Raw genomic sequence first — 6799 nt, 5'->3', positions numbered from 1 at the left:
GCTGACCACGCAGATAAACAGTGCCACAAGCCCAATGTTATTTTGTCTGCTAGTGCTTATGTAGCTTATGTATTGGTTACTAACGCTCACTCTGTGTCTCTTTTAAAGTTTGCCTGGCGTTAGGCTGCTGTTTTGCCCTGCCTTGCCTCTTACCTCCATATTTTGTTTTCTTTTTGTTTTACCTGGCTCACTTAGACTGCCGCTCTGCCGCTCTGCTGCTCTGCCTTCGTCGTTTAGACGCCCTTTTTTTAAAGTAGTGTACTGTAGTTCAAGACTGACCTCAGACCATGACTCCTTAGTGGGGGGTGGGAAGTTAACACAGTATTGAGGACCTGCTAAATTTATGCATGTAGCATGTTTATTTTTGTTTTTCTTTCGTTTTGATTTGAGTTTGCAGTTGTTTTGTATATAGATATTTTGTTTGGTTTCTTTTCTTTCTTTTTGTTTATTTGCGCAGTTGACCTCAAAAAACAGCTAAAGTTGTTGACTCTCTCTTTCTAACTTAACTTTTGAGTCATTGGTACAGATTAATATTGTATCCTTTGGAAATAAAAAGAACTATATAACTGTTTTTAAAAAACAAAAAGCGAAATAACTTAATAAAGAAATTATTTTATTGTGAGTAATAAAACTTGTTAAACTTCTTACATTGTGCCTGTATTCATTTGTGTAACTTACCTGTGTATGGGTGATTTTTGGGAAACCCTCTGAGAAATTAAAGTGAAAAGTAGATTCTTTAGGTGCAAGTCCTAAGGTGGCGTTGTTGGTGCTAATTCTCCAGATCTGCCTCTCGCAGTTCAACTGGTATTGCCACACATAGAATGCAAAATAAAGATGGACGACATGAATGCTGCAGTGGTTAGCATTGTCACCTAACAGCAAGAGGGTTCCCCTAAGGCGGCGGAGCCCTTCTGTGCAGAGTTTGCATGCTCTCCCCGTGTCAGTGTGGGTTTTCTCTGGGTGCTCCGGTTTCCTCCCACAGTCCAAAGACATGCAGGTTAACTGGTGACTCTAACTTGGCCATAGGTGTGAATGTGAGTGTGAATGGTTGTCTGTCTCTATGTGTCAGCCGTGTGATAGTCTGACGACCTGTCCAGGGTGTACCCCTCTTGCCCAGCTGACACTGGGCAAGAGGCCCCCCCACCAACAGGATTAACAGTTACGGAAAATAAATGAACAACAGTACGAAGTAAAGCTAAAACATCTCGATTGCCCCCTGGTGGCTGGCTGCAGTATACCCGCCCCCTCCATGTTAGCAGATGGGATATGGGCTAAACTAAACTTAAAGTACTTGTCAAAAAAAAATTCCATCACGCTGATGCAGTCTCGTGCACAGACATGTTTGGGGGGCAGGTGCTCAAGCCAAAAAGAAACCTCTCTCCCACCTTTCTCATAATTATTAATTTAAAAAATAGTTGTTATGAAGTTAACAGAGTGCTGAAGAGAAAAGAGTCTTTTGCGGGTCGTTTAGGTAGTTAGTTTTGTTCATTCACACCAAATTCAGCTTCCTACAAACATGGTTCTTTTCTTCAGGCCTTGAATGGAAGGCTTATTTTATATTTTCTCTTTTTATTTTATATTTTCTCTTGTTACTTTCTCATCAGACGCCTTTGATTTAACCTGTGATCCAGCTAAATGCTTAATTTCCTGTTAGCCCAGAAATTAAATTAAATTCATTATTCATCCACTATCTTCATCCACTGCCCAAGAATTTGTAAACAATAAAGTTTGTGTGTATGCGAAAACTGCTCTGATTTCATTAAATAGTCAGGTATTAATACTTAAAATGATCCTGTAAATAAGCTTTAAACATTCATAATTTTAAACATTTAAACATTGTGATTGGTTGGGTGACCGGAATTCAATACTGCAGAAATCGCCACTGCGCAAGTTCTGGCTTTAAATAACGTAACGGGTGTAAGATGGCAGCGGCCATATCCAGAATATTTCGGCTTTATTTTAGTACAGTGGGAGAAAATGGAGGCACGTTGTCCAACTTCATATGCAGTTATTGGTACGTACAAAAGGAAAACATGTGACAAGTGACTTTGCCAATTCGTGTCAATAGCATGTGAAAATAATGTCTTTAAAAGATGTCATTTTGTCATCTGCTTCCCCTAAACTCCACCATGCTGTGCCCCAATTTCGTGCCAAAGATTCGCTGTCTAGAGTGGGTGGTAATTTTTCCAAAATGGCTGCTATCTTATGTTGGAGCGACAGAAATAAATTATGTATTGAATAGATTTATATTATCAGTTGAGGGCTGGAATAAACAGGAATGGACTGGAGCCAGTTATTATCTCTTTATATCTTGTGGCTGCTCAGTTTAAAATCATCTCTGCTGTTAAGTCTGCTGCGATGTTTTCAAATTCCCATCGATTTATTGTGTTCAATAACTTTTTTTGATCTAAAAGCATTATTGTCTCAGTGTCTGAATTTGTCCATGAAGGCAACACTGCTGAGAAGAACATGGAGGGCCTGCAGAGACTCACTAAGACGACTAACAGAGGCTAATATGGACACACATTTCAGACTACATGCAGGATGAAGACACATATTGGTGGAATGGGCAAATAGAGAAAGAAAAGCCCTTAAAGAGAGGAAAAATTCACAGATAGCACATGAAGGCGTGTAGACATTGGGAGGAAAGTAATGTTTAAGGTAAAAATGAGTGTGTATGTGCTTGCTTAAGAATTTAAAATGTTGGCTGAAGCAAAGTAATGCAAAAGACAGGTGCCTCTGTAAAATGGGAAATGTTTAAAAAATGATGTGATGCAATGGACAGGGAAGCTTCTCAGGTCTGGAAAAAGAAAATGGCCTTGTAATACTGAAGGATGAGCTTTTTCAGAGCTTCACCCAGGCCCTCTTACTCACACAGGAGCACAAGACTTTTTTCTGAAGAGGAAGACCTCATCTTCTTCGACAGTAACACTAATTAGAGTTGTCATTTTAGAGCTCTGACCTTTTGTAGACCTTTCTGAGTTTACCTTCACTCTTTAATTTCTTTCGACGTGAATGTTCTTATAGCTGCTGGAACCTGTTATTGTAACTAATGTCTAACTTAATAATCCCAATCATTTCTGCAAAAATGTCTCATCATCTCCATTTTTCATAACTCCAGTGAGTGATCATTGTCTTGTAGTCCATCTTGTACTGAGAAGTGAAACCCTAGAGTTACAGTAATCAGGGCTGTTTGATGCCCGATGGGGTCATGATGCATACTAGAGTGTTATTGACTGGCCACGATGCCACTGAGTGCCTCATTAGTCATCAGGGGGAGGAGTGGAGAGGTTAGTTTGATGGACTGTAGCTTAACCACACTTTTGCATAGAGCTTTTTAAAATTCAGAAAGATGCACTGTAGCATATGTGTGCATATGTTTGTATCTGCTTATACCCACTAAGGGTATACGCCTGAGCCTATAGCTATCACCTGCAGTCAGAGTCACCGAGACACCTTGAGTGCATGGGCTGAAATGACAGTAATTTCACACCCAATTAATAGAGTATAAAGCAGACCCTGTACTATAATGTCAGATGTTGGCACCTTGACGGTAAGGACAAACACAGAAGGACACCTCGCCGAGCTTGTTTGAAGAGCGGGGCAGTTTATGCAAACATGTCTGACTTGGAGTGCGTCTGGCTGGGGGAACCTGTCCCTGAAGTGTCTGCTGTAGAGCTACCAGTTGGGCTGAGACGCCCCACCAGCCTGTTTAGTATGGTAATGTATGGAGATGCGGGCATGGGCACTTTTTCCCTCTCTCCCCTTACTCCATCTTTAAGCCCCACACATTAATTGGCATGGCAGAGGCGGCAGTGACTTGGTTGTAATCATTGTCCCTCAGAGAACCCCACTGAGAAGGATTGGAGGGGAGAGGGACGGAGGGAGAGCAAGCGAGAGCCTTTGGTCTCGAAAGGCTTGTCCTCTGAGTTATGTTATCCCAAGAGGTGCAAGGAAGCAGAAAGACTGGGAGGAGGGAGAGGAATATATGGAACAAGCAGGGGAAAGAAGGAAGAAGCTTGAGAGGAAATTGTCATGTGAGCTCCCCTGCTCCCAGAGAAATGGAGGACTACAGATGGAAAGAGAGGAGAATTGGATAGAAGATTCATGTAGGGGATTATGGATGGAGATTGATAGTTGGATCAGTGGGAAAAAGGCTATAGGGGGATGGGGGTTGGGGTATTTGATGGACATGAAGAAGATGAGAAGGGAAAAGAAGGGAGTGGTGGGACAGAGGAAGATGACAGAGGTCGATTGACACTTAAGCTCCACCTGTTGTACTTAAATTGGTTTTCATGCTCTGTAAACTTTCCAAACTGAAAGAAAAAAGGAACAGGCGTCACATTTCTAATTGATTTATTAACCATAACCTATTAATCTGGCTCATTTCCACTGCTGATACAACCCTTGCTGTTAGCGCCGCACAAGTTGATGTTGTTACATCCACTTTAAGCACACAATTGTTTTCACTGATGATTGCTGCTGCCGCAACACGCCACGCTTGTAAAGTACCTTGAAATTGAGGAACTGCATCTGAATCTGAAGAGGAGACGACAAAGAGGGCCTGCAAGAGATGGAGGAAATGGAGAGACGAAGAAAAAAGTCAAAATAAAGACAAACTGAAGGCTTCATCCTTTGAGGGTCAAGATGTAAATGTTGTACTTCAACTAGTGCTAAGCTAATTACTTTACCCAAAGGATGAGTGTGTGGGTAAGTGTATGTGGGCATACGCAGGCATATACATACATGGATGTGTTTCCCCAAAGGCGGAGAATAAGGGATAGTAAATGAGTGATGAAACACAGTGCGGGGAGAGTCACCTTTTAAGAAGCGAATGGAGCCTGAGCGCGTCAGGGAGTGCGGCCTTGAAGCCAGATCAAAGCCACGAGCCGAGCTGTAATAGATGATGGAATTTAATCATGTCTGCTGCCTAACGCTCCCTCTCTCTCTCCCTTGCTCTGTTTTATGGCTTTCAAAATGCAACTGCCATTTTCCATTCATTTTAATTCGCCACTCCATCAAATTTTTCCATCACTGCACTGCAACACTGTGACTTTCTAGATGCAAGTCACTGACATGGGCTATTGAAGTACAATCATACAAAAAAAAAAAAAACATCAGTGTAATTACTTCATTGGCGTAGACTGATGTCGGATCGGCCGGTCATGTTTCATGTCACATCAGTGCCTTAGTTAGCGTCCGCTGGTTGCCTTCTGGCCATGAGGAAGGCCTTTGCTGCTGAGCTCTGTCGTTTTCCCTCAGTCCGAGAATAAGTGCTGCGTCTCACTCTGCGAAGCGTCCCCTACTAATTAAAAACTTCTTAATGATAGTACTTCAAGAGTATTCCTCATGCCATTAATCATCCAGATATCCCATAGATCTTGAAACAAATGGGTAGCAAAAAACTTTTCACTGGTTGGAAGAAAAAATAGTGTGCTTCATTATCATCAAGAGTACTTTTGCATCCATTTGTATCCATAACTGTTGCACTTTAAGCAGCAACTCATTAATCAATGATACATTTGTAGGGATTATTGAACTCTGACTCAGCCATAAGGCAGCATCAGAGGGGTCCAGAGAAAAAAGCAGCTAGGTTGAGATTAGTCCGGTTAGAATCCTCAAAGGAGAGGCCGTGAAACACTTAACTCAGAGCCTGAATTGGTAGTCTTACAGCCAACAGAAATGTGGCATTGATGAATAACTAGTATCTAAAGGTAGATATCTATCATGGATAACCATGCCAAGTGCCATAGTTTTAAGCTTTGAGCATGTCTGCTTATGACTGGCTCACACATCATCTTAGCCACTCCCGAGCGCCCTAATGGATTCTCTGCCCCTGTCGTCTGTCTCTCTCTGTCTCTTTTGTCCTTTTTTCATTTAACGGCACTAAAAGCGAATCACTCCTTATCTCTGCCTTTCTTTGATTTTTTTTTGTTTCCAGTTGTTGTCTCGCTGCTCTTTTTATTTCCATCTCTGTCACCCATTATGTCAGCCCTACCTCTCCAGCCAAGTATTTGTCTGTCCCCTTCTTACTTTCTCTGTTTCCCAGCTTCACTCTCTCCGTCTCCCCAGCTTGATTCAGCAGTAATGAGTGCAGCTTAAGGTGGGGCTGGCCTGAGGTGAGCTGGAGAGAGGCAGGGAGGTTAATGAGGATAGCAACCTCGCTTTTTGCCTGAGGTGTAAAAAGAGAGGAAATGGATGAGTGAAGGAGGGAGAGGGAGCAAGGGCCAGGGAGACAGACAGACAAACTGACAGACAGTACTAACGTTTGCAATAATGAATTTAGCTGATGCACAAAAGCACTCGTGTCTGACAGTGTGACCGTCAGCTGAGGTCAAAAGTATGGTGGTGGATTTGTGTCAGAAAGGCAAAAGACCATATATCAATAATTGTTTTATAAAAAATGATGTGCACAACTGTTAAAGATTCATAACGATAGATAAATCAAGAGTTATTATAATCAAACATCATATATTATTGAAAAATGTATTAATTTCAGTATGATAAACTATTTAGCCATCTGGGATCTTCAGACTGATTCCATTAATTGCCTTGCCAAGGTTCCTACGGTTAAGAAAATTAAAAATCAAACAAGGACACACAGTGTCAGATACATGAAGCAGCCCACACAGTTCAGCAGCTCTGCAAAGAGGAGGCGGGTGAGTAATGCTGCTTCTTCCTCTGTAAACCTTCACATTCATCTGAACAGCCACTGGGGACAGATTATTTTACTACGAGTTGGTAAATAAGAGCAGATTAATGGAAAAAGTGAATCAATAAATTAACAAATGAATGAACA

This window comes from Epinephelus moara, chromosome 6 (genome assembly GCF_006386435.1).
Source record: "Epinephelus moara isolate mb chromosome 6, YSFRI_EMoa_1.0, whole genome shotgun sequence".
Taxonomy (NCBI): domain Eukaryota; kingdom Metazoa; phylum Chordata; class Actinopteri; order Perciformes; family Serranidae; genus Epinephelus; species Epinephelus moara.
The sequence above is the reverse complement of the archived record's forward strand: the minus strand, read 5'-3'. Positions refer to the sequence as shown.